Here is a 14,181-nt window from a genome sequence, read left to right on the forward strand (position 1 = left end):
TCCTTCCTTCCTTCCTTCCTTCCTTCCTTCCTTCCTTCCTTCCTTCCCTCCTTCCTTCTTTCCTTCCTCTTTTTAAAAGAAGACATGTTAGGAACCCCAGATTTCTACCCTAACTTCCTGTCTTTTCTCATCTTGTCTCTTTTTATCGAGTGGGTAGGTTTCCTTTGTTTATATTTATAGAGGTAAGGGAAAAGCTCCAGATTTCCCAGGCTAGATGTTGCTAAAGCAGGAAGGTGACTGACTGTGAATCATTGCAGTTTGGGCCATCACCTCCTAAAAATGCTGGGGATATCACAGCAATTTTACAAATGTCCAGTGCTTTAAAATGAAGGCAGATCAGAAAGAGGAGGGGAATCATTCTGACTTTGTGTGAGTCCATTTTCCTGAAAATATGGTATACTTCTTGGTCCAAACCACCTTGCCCTGAGGGCAGCTGTGGACCATTGCCATGAGCCCTGTATTTGGAGTCTGAAGGCCCGAGTTCGAATTTCAGCTCTGTTGCTGCTATCTGAATTGCCTTGAATTCATTCTTTGCCCTTCTTAGACCTCAGTTTCCTCATCTGTAAAATGAAGAGGTTGGTCTAAGGTCCCTTGCAACTCTAACTTCAGTTTCCTCTGTACTTATCTTGCATGTACCTATTAGAATGTAAGCTCCTTGAGGACAGGGACTGTTTTCATTTTTCTCTCTGTATCTTTAGGGTCTCATATATAGTAAGCATTTAATAAATGCTTGTTGATTTTTGAAGATTCATCCTGGGTTTAAATCCCAATCCTACTATGTGGTACCTTGGTCTTTTCCCTTCTTTGTGCTTTCTTCCCTTCATCAGTGAAAGGTTATCAAGGTTCCTCCAACCTACTTGGCTTTGGTGAGCACAATGCATTATGAGTTTTCAAGTGCTAGAGAAGTGGCCGACATTGGTATGAGAGCCACTTTCCTGCCTGCCTCCCTCCTCTTGCTGTACTTTCACAAAGCTGTCAGCACTTGTGTCTGCATGCTGTAGATGCCCGCTGAGATCCTTCCCTTCTTACACACAGCCTGAAGGACTCCTTTCAAATCAAATCGAATATAAAGAAAGAAAGGTCAGTGCCAGAACCCAGCTTAGTTTGGAGAAATGAGCATGAGGTGCGGGCAGAAGGAGTCTGAGTAGTCTTTAAGAGATGCCAGGCTGGCCCCAGGGTGAGGGAGTCCCAGTAACATTTGGGGGTGCCAAGAACTTGAGTGTTGAAGAAGTCCAGACATTCTAAGGGGTAGAGGTGAGGAAGGAGGGCATTCCAGACATGGGAGAAAACCAGCATCGGAGGTGGTAGATGTGTTCAGGGAACAGCAAAGAACTCAGGTTAACTGTAGAGGAACGTAGACCATGTGTGGGGGAGTAATGGGGAATCAATATGGAAAGACAGCAAAGCCTGGTCATTAGAAAGATGAAAGATACCCATTTAAAGCACCAGGCTTCATAACTTCCCAACTCTGAGGTTACAGCTAACATGTCTCCTCTGACACTGCCCCCCCACCCCGTGCAGGCCCCCATCCTCTCATGCCTGGGCTATTAGCTGCTAGGGTCTGCTAACTCAGGTCCCTCTCCACTCTAACCCCTCCTCCATGCAGCCACCAAAGGGATTTTCCTAAAATACAAGTCTAATCCTAGCAACCCCACCTCCTCCATGATGTTCTTGATCTGCTCCAACAACCGACCTCCTTGGTTCACTGAAGTCCCACTAAAATTCCATTTTCTGCTGGAAGTCTTATCCAACCCTTCTTAATTCCAGTACCTTCATCTTAATAATTATCTCCTATTTTTCCCATGTACAGCTCACTTTGCAGATGTTTATTTGCATGCTGTCTGTCCCATTTGATCAGAAACTTCCTGAGGGCAGAGATTGCCTTTTGCCCGTTTTTGTATCTCTAGTGCTTAGCACGTAGCCTGGCGTATACTGGGAGCTTAATAAATGTTGGGTGATTGTAGGTGGGAATCCAGATGTTCGTGCCAAAGGAAATTGGTCTTTCTGAGGGCAATTGTTCAGTTTAGAAAAAAAAAACAACTGAGTAGCATTGGGTGGGTGGGTGCAGCTGAAGCTAACTCACATTAGCGAGTCACAAGGGTTTTACAATCATTATTCAGTAAGAAATAGCTTTGTCCTGGCGACTGCCACAGACTCGCACTTACACCTGAGATGTTAAAGCACTTTCTTCAAAGCGACAGCCCCAGATATCATGAGAATGTTCACATTTAGGCTGGAGAAGCTCCAGACAGGCTTTTGTGGGCTTCATGCTGCTCTGAAAACTGGTGTGCGACCGACCCACTGTCTTCCTCTGTAAAGAGGCGAGCAGGGAGTGTGATGCCTGCCTCACAGACCTGTCATGCAGAGAGCATTTTGTGAACCTTAAAATGCTATAGAAGAGAGTTATTACTGTTTTTGTTGTTGTTATAACCCTGTGACAAGGCATGAGTTGGCTGCAAAGATCCTGGGAATTCATTATATTTCTTCCCACAGTGGGAAAAGAGGAAGGTAATGTGCTGTTAGCTCTGGAGGGTGGTCATGTGACCTTGTTTTCTATTTTCTTGGCAAAGATACTAGTGTGGTTTGCCATGTTCCTTCTCCAGCTCATTTTACAAATGAGGAAACTGAGGCAAACAGGGTGAAGTGACTTTGCCCAGAGTCACACAGCTAGTGTCTGGGGCTGGATTTGAACTCAGGTCTTCCTGACTCCAGACATGACTCTCCATCATAGCAGAGGTTTTTGGATAATCTCTTGAAAAGAGGGAGATGTCTGTGTGGGGTGGGGATGGCAGTGTGTCCAGCCTAAACATGAGGTAGGAACAGGATGGTAGCAGCATCTTCAAGGACCTTTCTTGAACCAAAACCTCTGAGATCATGAGGGCATAAGCTCAAAGAGACAAGCAGGTAGTATAAGACTTCAAAAAATTATTACTGTTTTGGGGGGTTTTATTGTTGTATGCCTTCTGTCATATGGGAGAAATAATAGAAAGGGAGAAACAATGGAAAGGAAAAAGCAAGTGGAGGTCCTTACTCCTGCCCCCTGCCTTATTTCAGATGACTGTAGTGAGCATTCATTACTAATCATGTCCTTTTATTCTGTTAAAGCCACCATCTGCTGCTCTCACCTTATTTCCCCTATGCCCCTATGGCTGACTGGGTCCTTGCATTTCCCTGTGTCCCATTACTGGAGGCTTCAGGACTCAGGACAGCTCTGTGAGCCACACAATAGCGGGTGCCTTCTCCTCGCCCAGGACCCATTGTGAGAGAATTTTGCCCCTCATCACAAGCCATTCACGCCATTTCAGAATGGCAAAGTCAATGCAGAATTACTATGAGCCAGTCTCTGTATGGATCTGCCCCTTCAGAGACAAACCTACTGTAATGACCTAACGTGACCTTACAATAGTTAGTAATCCTAGTAATGGAATGGACAGGGTCTAGACATGTGATTTCCCTGATAACAGGGAATTCCCAGGTGAGGAAACTCTAACCATGCAAGTCAGGGATGTCCAAAGCACTGGGAGTTTCAATGGCTTGCCCAGGGTCATACAGCTAGCATATACTAGAAGTGAGATTAAACCTAGCTTGTCCTGCCTTTGCCACACTGTCTCTCACTCATATCCTTCAAGAGAAACTTCAGCCAAATGTCAACTGCCTAATATGAAAACACTAAGGAATGTAGAAAAGTCTAATTGGAGTTAACTAAACTTCTTCATTTTGTAGCTTCCCCAGGGACCATGCTACAGGTTAAGTTGGTGCTAAGAGTGTAGCATAGCCTGAACATAAGCTAGCAGTGTTTCCATACTGAGACAAAGATGGCAAAGATAGCCAGGAAAGAGGAGAACAGAGGAGACAACTGGGGGGAAAGCCTCCCAGCAGTCTTCTGGGAGAGACAGGACCCTCTGTTGGTACCCCCTCCATTTTGAAATCATTTGTATTGTCAATCAATTATCAGGCATTTGTTAACAGTCAGTTGCGTGCTAGCCATCACTGGAAAAGAAATAGAACAAAGAAAAGTATTCCCATCCTCAAAAGGCCTATCTTCTATTTGGGATGATTGATATCCACATATAAACATATTATTTAGTCATTTCAGTCCATCCAACTGTTCATGACCTCTTTTGGGGTTTTCTTGGTGAAGATACTGGAGAAATTTGCCATTTCCTTCTCCAACTCATTTTACAGAAGAGGAAACTGAGGCAAATAGGAGTTAAGTGACTTGCCCAAGGTCACACAGCTAGAAGTGTCTGAGGCCATATTGGAACTCGTGTCTTCCTGACTCTAGACCTGACACTCTATAAATACGTTACTTTTCAGTATTCTTATGATATCCCTCCATAGAATGTAAATTTCTTGAAGTCAGTCTTCCTTTCTGCCTTTGAACTACAGCAATCAGCATAGTGCCTGGTCCTTGTTCTATAACTTGCCATCTTTGAGGGTTCTCTGAAGGCATTGGGAAGTTGGGGGCTTGCCAAGGGTCACATAGCCTGTATGGGAAAGAGGTGAACCCCAATAATATGTTTATATAAAGCTTTAAAATATGCAAGAATTTCTTACAAATATTAGCAAATTTTATCCTTTCCACAACCCTCAGAGGTAAGTGCCATTATTATCCATTTTACAGATGAGGAAACTGAGGAAGGTAGATGTTAAGTAACGTGTGTAGAGTCACACAACTAGTGCCTGAAGCAGGATTTGAATTCAGGTCCAGCACTTTGCCACCTAGCTGCTAGGTATTTCTGCTTCCTAGACCCAGTTCTCTATTCACCATACCACCTTTCATATAGAAGTCATTTAATAACTCTTTGTTCAATTGAATTTAGAAGCCCACTGTAAGCTCCTAACTTAATGGAAATTTCTTTTGTTTCCCAGAAAATATTTTCCACCTGTCACTGTTACTAGGGCCTAAAATGAAGCAACCTTAGTTCCATACCCCTTCTTGATGGGCCACTTTGGCTCATCCCTGTTGTTGTGTTAAGAGAGACATAACAGTCTCATGGAACATTAGAGCTGGTAGATACCATCTGGCCCAACCCATTTGGCATCTAAAGAAAATGAATCCTAGAGAATGGAAGTGATTGCTATAGCATAAGGCCCACAGCTACTTATTCATAGAGACCTGGCTGGGACCTATGATGCCTTATATCAGTCCTCTTTTCAGAGATCATGACCATTTGCAATCTATCATGAGTTGTCAATTGATGTCCAGCCTAATGTCGAGCTAAGATGAGGCCCAGGCAATGGAATGGAGGAGCAAACTGCCAGCAGGGATGAGGGGAGAAATTACTTCTAGAGGGAAGGCAGAGATGAGGTGATTATGGAGGGCAGGTGGAGTACTGAAAAAGAAATCACTAGACACAAGAATATTGGCTTCTCATTTTGAAATTCTGCCACCAAAGCTATTCAACTGTGTATATATTTTGACCCAGTGATACCATGACTAGGTCCATATCCCAACAAAATCAAGGAAAAAAAAGAAACAAACAAACAAAAAACACATGTACAAATATATAGCAGCTCTTTTGTGGGGACAAAGAATGGAAACTGACGGTATGTCCATCAATTGAAGAATGGCTAAACAAGTTATGGTACAAGAATGTAATGGAGTGATATTGTGCTGTAAGAAGTGATAAAGGGGATAGTCTCAGAAAAAAACCAGGGAAGCTTTGTATTAATCAATGCAGAATAAGGTGAGTACAACCAGGACAATTTCTAGAATAATGATATTATAAAGACAAATAACTTGGAAAAACTTAGGAACTTTGATCAATAAAATGATTACCCACAATTCTAGGGGTCTCATAATGAAACAGGTTGCCCACCTCTTGATAGAGAGTTGATGGACTCAGGGTGCAGATTGAGACATTTTTCTGTTCATGGCCAATGTGGGAATTTGTTTCGCTTGACTATACAGATTTGTAACAGTTTTTTTTTCTTTCTTAATGAATGAAGGAGAGGTGGGAGGGAAAGAATGTGTATCTTTGTTTGAAAATTAAAAAAAAATTGAAAAGAATACTGGCTTCTAATTCCAAAAATATTTTGAAGGGTAAAACAAAGCCAATTAAATGAAATGCGTTAAAGAATAAATGCAAAATCCTAATCTGGGTTCAAAAAATAAACTTTGCAAGCATAAGATGGGGGAGGCATGACTGCATGGACCCCGCCCCTAAAACAATTTCTAGATTTAGTCTATGGCAAGGTCAGTGTATAGGACTTCTGGTTGCTGTTCAGGCGTTCCGTCATGTACAACTATCCATGCTCTGTCCACAGGGTTTTCTTGGCAAAGACACTGGAGGGGTTTGCCATTTCCTTCTCCAGTTCATTTTACAGATGAAGAAACTGAGGCAAACAGGGTGAAGTGACTTTGTCCAGAGTCACACAGCTAGTACGTGTCTAAAGCTGAATTTGAACTCAGGTCAATCTTTCTCCAGGCCCAGAACTTAATCTTTTGAGCCAACAGCTGTCTCCTATACTACACAATAGGGTAACAGACAACCAGAAAGGGTCATTTGAAATTATACTACATTCAGAGAGACAGACTGACCAGGACTAGGGAAGTGATGGTCAGATCATATGTGGAGTTTTGTGTTCAGTCCTGAGTGCTAGAGATTTGGAAGGACCTTAATAAATTGGAGAGCATCCAGAGGAAGGCTACCAGGAGAGTGAAGTACCTTGACATCACATCATATAAGTATTGGCTGAAGGAACTGAGATTACTCACCTTGGAGAAGAAAAGATTCAGGAGGATATGACAGTTTTCTTCATACATTTGAGGATCTATCACATATACATAAGAGGAAATTGGATTTTTTCTGCTTGGCATTAGAAAGTAGACTTCTAGGCAATGGGTCCAATTGGCAAAGAGACAGATTTAAGATTGATGTAAATTAAAAAAAAACACCTTTCTAACAATCAGACCCATCCCAAAGTGGAGATAGTAGATTATCCCTCAGCAGGTTACAGAATAAAGATTTAGTGCTGACTTGTCAGAGATGTCACAGAGGGGATTCAGATTAATTGGCTATGGGTTGGACTGAATAGCCACTGAGGGCCCTTCTGACTCTGAAATTCCATCATTCTCAGTCCCAGTTCTATCATTAGCAATGTGAAACCTTGGGGATGTCACGTCTTGGAGACTCAGTTTCCTTATCTCAAAAAGGAGGGGTTTGTTATAGAGGTTCTCTCTTAACATCCTATCATTTAAAGTCCTTCCAAGGAGAACATTTGATATTTCATTTTCGAACTTTCTATATTCAATAGTCTTAGCTCTGACATCACGAGATCGCTGATCTCTATGGTCTATGTCTGAGGAGCGGATGGAGAATAAGAGAACACAATCACTCCGATGATGTCAGGAGGAAAGGTTCACTAATGAGCAGCAATCACTATTGTCTTGTCATGGATTACATCCCACACTTGTTCAGACATATCCCAGCTGCCACTAAATACACTCACATATACTATTTTTGCTTCTCCCAGAATTCTCTCTTTCCAAAAGCCCCCCCCGCCCCGTGCAGGTTCAGACCTGTGCCAATCAGATATCCACATTCACAAGGCACTTGCCAGTAAAGTTCCTAAATCCAGATTTTGTTCTGTGGAAGGACACTGGAAACTCAAGCTGTTCACAGTGTCAGGGCTTGAAGCATCAGCCAAGCACAACCTCTGCCAGCCCTATTAGTCACTCTTCCCATGCTCCTAAAACTTTGAGTACAAGACCCTTAATTTGGGGACATCCAAAACAGCACATTTTATGGGTGGCACCTTCACTCTTCTCAAGCATCTTGGTTCTGCTTCAGTCTTCCTGGTTCTGCTATAGGATCATAGATGTTGAAGCCTGGAAGGGACTTCAGAGGTCATCTATTCCAGGCCCTTCATTGTGAGGATTAGGAAATTTAGGTCCAGAAAAGTAACATGACTTTAGTCAACATCAGACAGGTAGTAACAGAGCCAAGATCCAAATGCAAGGCCTCTGACTTTGAATGTGGTGTTCTTTCTACTTCACCAAAGTCCCACCAAATGATCTTTCAATTCCCTTTTTCTTTCTTATGCATCTGTTCTATTTCACTCACTCAATGATGGCTCCTTACTCCATAAATCAACCAGAGATTAGATCTCAGCCTACCACATCAAACCACAGTTATCAGCATCAAAGGAATACTCTAACTAGCCTGGGATGATAATTAATCGTTGCAGAGTCATGTGAATGCTTTGGCTTCCCTTCACTTCTCTGTCTACCGTTGGTGCGCTTGTCAAATTAAATTATTCTCTCAAAATGTTCCTGGGATACTCATCCCTCATGTCAAAGAATCATTTGGAGAGTTGAACCCAAAGTTTCAGGGCATTTAAGAATTGCATTCATCACTGTCATTGTCTTCATCAACATCACCATCATCTAAGATAAAATACCCAATACTCATATATATATATATATATATATATATATATATATAATCTGCGTCTCATCAAATTGTATATGCCATATACAAGGCAGATCTCTCTCCATCCATGCTTGCTTGTCCTGTACAACAACTATCCATATCTTATCATAAGTTTGCCCCTCTGGATGCTGGGGGCTTCCTCACTCTCTCCTAACTTTTGGGGTATGCCAATGCAATACTGCGGCTGATCATATCAATCTTGCCATGGCACTGGGCATCTTCTCTTCCTTGGTATCTTTTCCTCCTATTTTTCTATGAAGTTCTTCACTGGTTATAATATCCTGTTAACACTGACCATGAAACTCTATCGCCTTATGTTGGATATGCATTTTTTAATTGTTCATAGATTGATCTAGTTTGGGATAAAGGGTGCCTAACAAGGGATGATAAACACACATTTACTTGGAGTCTTGACAGTCAAATCAAAAGAACTTCAGGCTCAAAAAAATAGAGCAGAAAGAGAACTAGATACCTATCAACTAAGTTAGACAGCCATAGAGTCCAATGGCCATGTAGCAGCCCACATGTGCAGTCATTCACAGGAGACCAGCATTTCATCTGCACCTCTTATTTGAGGTGAACAAATTTCAAAAGCTTCAACCAGTAGAGATGGTAAGTGCTAGAAAGTGAAATTCTGAAGACATGAAGAAAACAATTAAAAGACATAGAAAAGAAAGTCTAAAGAGACAGATGGTGAATGCAGAAAGGATCGATAAGCTACCTTAGGTTTTTTTTAAAGTTTATTTTGTTGTTGTTCAGTTTCGGTCATTGTCTGACTTTTTTTGATCCTATTTTGGGGTTTTCTTGGCTAAGATTGTGGAGTGGCTTTTCATTTCCTTCTCCAGCTCAAAAAAGTGTATGCACATAGAAAGACAAAGCGTGGTAGATTGTCATCAATTAGCCTACGTTGTTAAAAGGCATGCATTACAGATAAGGGAAAGAAAGGATGAGTAAATGAGGATAAATACAGAAAACTGGCAGTTTTCTAAGAAATGTCAATGTTGGTGAGGAACGCTAAAAAACATAGACCTTTTTCTTTTGTAGCAAATGAAGGAATTGATTGAGAGGCAAAGGGAAGAATCCAAGAAGGCAGAGGGTCATTGAAGTCCATAAGAATTTGATAATAGAGTGACTCTAAGGTGGGGTTCAGGATAGACAATTACCCTACTCTACTTAAAATGAGCTACTGGCAAGATACTGCCCTGAGATGCCTTCCCTAGGTGAGAATACACTTCCATTGTTCACTAGGTATGATCCAGGCCTGGACACCTGCCTGGATGCAGCAGGAAATTTGTTAGGATGGGTAGAGAGACTTGGTAATGCTCTATGAGGCCCGCCAGGGAACTAATTGGAATAGAGATCCGAGTGAATAGAGAGGGTTTCCACCAAACCTCCAAGCTCTCAGAAGGAACTTCTTAGGGTAGAATAGATGTCTGCTTCATTCTCCTCCCTCTCTACCCCCTACTAGGGAGGCCTAGTGAACTTTAAAGCCCTTAAGGAGTGAACTTTAGCATGGATACCTTAGCAGAGTCCTTGGGTCAGCTGCAACTGGCTGCGATGTCTATTAGAAGTCAAGGACAGAATAGATGCATGTCTGAGGCTCTGCAAAGAGCCCTGAGAACAAAAACAAAACATAGCACTCTGCCATGTCTGCGGGAGACAGTTTGAGCACTCCAGCAAAAGGAGGTCTAGGAGCAGTGTGCCCCTTCACCCCCTGCGCCCTTCTGCTGTGTTCTGTACTCTATATTCTTGCAGAAGAGTGTATTCCCGTCTTTGGACCTGGAATATTTGGACTAATTGTTTTTACTATACCAACTTAGTATGTACCCCTTTATTAAAAAATTTGTTTCTGACTAATTGGCATCAAGTGATATTCATAAAGGAGGTCAAGGGGGATTAAAACTAGAAGAAACACCTGCTCCCCAACCCTCAGGGCTCCTAGACTCCAAGGGGATGAGTATCCGCGTAGAGTTGGGAACCTGACCTGCAAAAAGCACCACAGTATGTGCTAGCAGACAGTGAAGAGAAGTCAACATGTCTCAATCCATGTTCCTTTCGTTTCCTCTGCCAAGAGGAAAAATCTTTGGGATGGAAAGGAAAGAATAAAAATCACTAACAAGGCACCGCTAGCTAAGATAGAAAGAGTCCAGCTACCCTTGCTGAGTCCAACTCTCCAAGCCAAGGTGAACTGTATCTCAGTACACTGAGATAACACCTTTGATGCAATTGCTGAACTATTGTCAATGAGCTTTTAAAAGTCCAGTCAAATGTAGTCACATGTAGTCCAATCCAATGTGATCCAATCTAACAGGCATTTATTTATGATATTTAAAAAAAATCATGTTTTATTAAAATCTTAACCCTAGGCATCAATATGACCAGCTAAAGTTTCTTAATTAACTATTGACATTTAAATTGGTTAAATGCACAAAAATCATAATTATTTTCAGTTGTGTTCCTCAATTCTGTATTTGAATTTTTACTAGCTTTCTTTAAAAAATATTGATATCTTTGTTTTTACACTGTCAAAATATGTTCTTTTATCCATCTCCATACTCCATTCCCAGAGAACTATCTTATGTAAATAATAATATTTTTAAAGGGAAAAACAAAAAAGAGAAAGAAAAGAAATCAGCAAAACAGATTGATACACACACAAAAAAATCTAAAAATATTTGCAAAGGTCCAAACTCTTGGACCCTCTACTACAAAGAAGTAGGATGAAGATATCTTTTCAGAACTTTTCTTTGGAGACATACTTCCACTAAGAATTTATTCAGCAAGATGAGGTGCTAAGGATAAAGAAAGTCAAAATAAAAACAATCCTTGTCCTTGAGTAAGTTTACCTTTTCTTAGGGGATTACAGCATGGAAACAGATTACTGTACATAACATTTTGAGTTAGAAGGAGAATGTGCTAATAGGTATAGGATAATGGAAAGGTTCCCATAGAAGCTGGCACAAGAGCTCAACTTTGAAGGAATCTATGGATATAAAGGAGTTGTTATGAGGAGAAATGGCATGAAGAATGGACTTCAAAAGCAAAAGAGGAGGGAGAGAGGGAATGCTGAGTTTGGGGAGTAGCAAACAAACCAGTTTGGCTGCATCACAAAAATTCTGCAGAAAAGGAGAGCTAACACAAGCTAGAGGGAGTTAAATCTTTTCCCAATTTCACAAAAAGCAGAGTGTGAAGTGAGCATTACTTTTATTTGTCATAAAATTCTTGGAGATATTATTAAAGCGGTAGTTAATAAGTATCTAGAAAAGGAAACAGTGGCTGCAAATAGAGTAAGCGAGACTCCCATTAAGAATAAGTTCAGCCAAACTGATTCCCTTTCCTTTTGTGATGGTATTACTAGTGCAAATGATCAGATGAATGCCAATTATCCAGTTTACTGAGATTAAAACAAAACAAAACAAAAACGAACTCTTGACCAGGGCTCTTCTGTTATCCTTGTGGATAAGATGGACTGATGTGGGCTAAAGAATAATATAGTTACGTGGATTCAGAGGTTGCAGAATCTCTAGCCTTAAAGAGTCTATATCAGTCACTCAGTTGGTCAATGAATAAGTGATTATTAAGCCCTTACTACATGCCAGGCATTGTGCTAAATGCAGGGGACATCCAAAAGGCACTAGATGTACTTGGGATAAAGGTCTCCAGTGGAGTGTCCCTGTCAGCTTCACATTTTCATCAGTGACTTGATTATGGGCATAGATGGCAGGCTAGTCAAATTTCCATAAGACACATAGTTTGGAGAGCTAATTGAGACATCAGATCACAGAGAAAGGATTCAGAAAGATCTGAGCAGGGTAGAATACTCTGAAGGTTGAAAATCTGATGAAATATGTGAGTGATCAATGCAAAGCCTTATACTTGGGGTCAAAATCCAACTTCATGAGTACACAGTTGTGGAAGCATGCATGGAGAACAACTCATCTGAAAAAGATCCTGGGTAGTGGACTACAGACTCAGTTTAAATGAATAGCCTAATATGGCGGCTGAGAAATTGAAGGTGATCTTGGATCATGGGGTGCAGGAGGAGAGACATAGTGTCTGAACCAACAGTCCCGCTATATTCCGCCTGGGTTGGATTGGGTCCCAAATACTGTCTTCCCCTCTGGCTACCACATTTTAGGAAGGACACCAACAAGACGCAGGGTAACCAGAGGAGAACTAATGGGACCGGGAAGGTCCTGGAGGGCACACGGGTATCATTTGAAGAACTGAAGATGTTTATCCTGGAGAAGAGAAGATTCAGAGGGACATGATGACTGTCTCCAAGCATTTCAAGGTCTATGATGAGATAGAGATCAGACTTTCTCCTCCCCCCTTAATTCTAGTACATTCTCTTGGTTGATTTCTTCAATCCATTCAGTTTATGTTTGTATATAGTGCTTGGCATGTTGTCACCTCCATTAGACTGTGAGCTCCTTGATGGCAAGAACTAGGCTTTTATCTTTCTTAGTATCTCCAACGCCGCGCACAGTGCCTAGTACAAAGTCGGTGCTTCATAGATGGTCACTGACCAACAGAACAAGAAACAGGGGATGGAATTTCTCAAGTGGGAGATTTAAGTCTGATGGCAGGTGACTCTTCCTAATCATTTGAATTATTCAGCAGTAGAACAGGCAAACTGGGAGGTTATCCCCTGTCTCCCATAGTCCTCAATGAGTAGGTAACAAGTAATGGAGGGGAAAATGGAGAGGGAATTCTTCTTCAGGCCCAGGGTGCACTCGGTGGCCTCTGACACCCCTCCCACCTCTGAGGCCCTGTCAGCCAGCTCTTGGCTTGTCCTGTATATATGCAGAGGGTTTTACAGCTTATAAATCACTTTTCATCGCCATCACCTCATTTGATCCTTGTGGCAACTCTGAGAGGGAGGCAAAAAAAAAATAATATCATTTTACAATTTTGTTTTTAGCCTGAAGCTCAGAGCAGTTAAGTGATTAGTTGAAGGTCACACAGTAAGAAAGCAGAACAGCTCTGGGCTTTCTGGCTGGTAAAGTGTCCAGAGTCAGCTCTATGTGAGCATGTGGGGATGGGGGCGTGCCAGAAGGCCACCTGCAGGAATAGCTTTCATTACCTTGGCAAAAAGCCTGTATTTGTTACTAAAGGAGCTGTAGCAGCAGGGCACCCTGAGGGAGAGGTGGCAGCATGTGCCAAGCAGATTAGACCACTCCCACTCCCCTCGGACCCTCACAGAGACATTCCGGAACTCTGAACCCAAAAGTCAGAGTAGGGATGCTTGTAGGCCACTGCCCTCCCGTGGGATCCTGGAAAGCAGAGACTGCACAGGCTGCAGCCACAGCTACTGAAGACCCAGAGAGAAGAGTTCCTGTCACCAAAGGCCTGGATATTGTCAAATGGCTCCTCGTGAGAATCTGATGTGATTCTGTCAATGGAAATGACTTTAAAGAAGAGACTGGACCATCTGCTTTGCACCTGCCCCCTCAGGACCAGGGGACCTTTATTTCTAGCTGACTTGCAGTGGAAATCTCCCTGAGGTGTTGGCTCCCCATTAGAATATTAGAGTGGGAGCTCCTGGAGGCCAGGGACTGTTTGATCTGTCTGTTTGCATCTCCTGTGCCCAGTGTGGGGTTTTGCCATATACTTAGCATTTGATAAATACATCTTTTTTTCTTTCTTTCTCTTTTGCTTCCTTCTTTTCTCTCTTTTGCTCTCCTTTCTTCCTCCTTCCTTCCTATCTTTCTTCCTCTCTTCCTTCATCCCTTCTTCCCTC

The 14,181-nt window shown here is 42.0% G+C and overlaps 1 protein-coding gene and 1 long non-coding RNA gene across 9 annotated transcripts in view; both read right to left on the bottom strand.

The window, feature by feature from the left end:
- LOC138164927 (FGGY carbohydrate kinase domain-containing protein-like) overlaps positions 1-14,181 on the bottom strand; it is a 544,546-nt gene that overhangs the window by 17,519 nt on the left and 512,846 nt on the right. The window lies entirely within an intron of this gene.
- The window catches only part of LOC138164929 (uncharacterized), a 53,945-nt gene continuing 51,391 nt past the window's right edge, over positions 11,628-14,181 (bottom strand). The window contains exon 2 of the long non-coding RNA XR_011169230.1: positions 11,628-13,311. This is a non-coding gene — a long non-coding RNA (uncharacterized lncRNA). The remainder of the gene's footprint in view (positions 13,312-14,181) is intronic.

This window comes from Petaurus breviceps, unplaced genomic scaffold, assembly GCF_028583685.1.
Source record: "Petaurus breviceps papuanus isolate PSGF00001 unplaced genomic scaffold, PetGlider_PUasm1.0 207, whole genome shotgun sequence".
Classification (NCBI taxonomy): domain Eukaryota; kingdom Metazoa; phylum Chordata; class Mammalia; order Diprotodontia; family Petauridae; genus Petaurus; species Petaurus breviceps.